Below are 1,760 nucleotides of genomic sequence, written 5' to 3'. Positions count from 1 at the left end.
ATGAATTTATAAAAAGAAAAGATGCTTATTTAAAATGGTGGCCATAAAAATAAGAAAACTGACCCAGTGGGAAGAATTTCTAAGTTGCTTTAACTTAAAAGGAAATAGTCTTTTAGACATCCACAGTGAATCAGGATGAAAATACGTTGGCCCCTCGGAAAGCTGTTTTGTTCGCTGTCCAAAGTCGCCCTTTCTCTGGGGCTGTGAGAAGAGGGGGCAGCCCGTGTGTGGACTGGCATCAGAGCCCATGTAACTGGGGAAAGGGGCATGCCCAGTTGCTCTGAGCCTAGGGACAGCTTTGCATCAAGCATTTGCGTAGAAGAAACACTAGCTTCACATTTTCAATCCTCTGCTCTACTTAACAAAAATTCTGCAATGTGGTTTCAGTTGCGCATTTATTTATTTATTTATTTTTGGGTCCGGTTGTGGGGCCTGAACTCTGGGCCTGGGCGCTGTCCCTCAGCTCTTCAGCTCAAGGCTAGTGCTCTACCACTTGAGCCACAGCGCCACTTCCGGCTTCTTTCTTTTTGCTCATGTGGTGCTGAGGAATCGAACCCAGGGCCTCAGGCATGCAAGGCGAATGCTCTACCCCTGAGCCACCTTCCCAGCCTGTTTCTCAACCATTTCACTGTGCTCTGGCTTCCCCGCCTGCCCAGAGCAGGGTGTAGCCATTACCTCCACCGGCCCGGCCGCCCTGGGGGATGGTTTCTGCAACTGACAATCTGACTGACTTTCACATTCTTGCAGCTCTGCCGCCTCCCTGGACCATGGCCGTTTCCCGGCAATTCTGGAGCAGATTCAGGGACCTGGAGCCCCCGTGGCTGAGGCCGAGTCTGTGGAATGACTCTGTGAAGACCTGCATCTCCGAAGGCTTTCAGAGGAGGAGGAGGAGGGGGTTTCTGGCACCCTGGGCTAGTTGGGTGAGCGTGGCAGGTCCCGTGCGGGCTCGTGGGTGTGGGGTGGGTGGCCGTGTCCTGGGGCTGTAGAGCAGGTGGTGGCTCTGAATCGCTGGGACCGCATCCCTGCTGCCCCTGCCCTCCGGCCAGGACCGCATCCCTGCTGCCCCTGCCCTCCGGCCAGGACCGCATCCCTGCTGCCCCTGCCCTTCCAGGAATCCCGGCAAATGCAATCTGACAGTCACCCCTCAGTGACTCGGGCTGGTGACTCTTGGTTCGGGGTAGGAGAAGTGGAGATTTTCAGATCTGCCTGTCTCTCTGCCTGTTTGTCTGTCTGTCCCTCTCCTCCCTCTCATTCCCCCCTCCCTCCCCAGCAATGAGAGGAAACATTCTCCTAGAACAGCCCGGTTGTAAACCCCTTGGGCTGGGCTGTGTGCACGCTCACGCCAGCGGCAGGCATCCGTCCGTCCGTCCGTCCATCTGTCCGTCCGTCTGCACAGTGAGTCCAGCGAGACGAATGGCTGATGGTGGTGGGGCCAGGCGTCCCCATCCTGGCTCTGGGGCTGACGTTCTTCTGTTCTCTTGTTCTCCAGGTGTCTTCCTGGCTTCAAAGCGCCCGTCTGCATCCTTGCAGAAAGCAGCACAAGCTGACCTGGAGGGCAGGCCACGCCAGCACCCCGCAAACGCGGCGTCCCCACGCCGGTGTGGACCAGACCCTGCGCAGCCGACCCCTCTGCCCTGGCCACGGGGTTGCCAGCCCGGCAGCAGCCCGAGGCCCTGCCCCTCAGCCCCGCAGCAGCCCGAGGCCCTGCCCCTCAGCCCCGCAGCAGCCCGAGGCCCTGCCCCTCAGCCCCGCAGCAGCCC

The sequence above is a fragment of the Dipodomys ordii genome, unplaced genomic scaffold, assembly GCF_000151885.1.
Source record: "Dipodomys ordii isolate 6190 unplaced genomic scaffold, Dord_2.0 Scaffold11, whole genome shotgun sequence".
In the NCBI taxonomy this organism is placed as follows: domain Eukaryota; kingdom Metazoa; phylum Chordata; class Mammalia; order Rodentia; family Heteromyidae; genus Dipodomys; species Dipodomys ordii.
Note: the sequence above shows the minus strand (reverse complement) of the source record.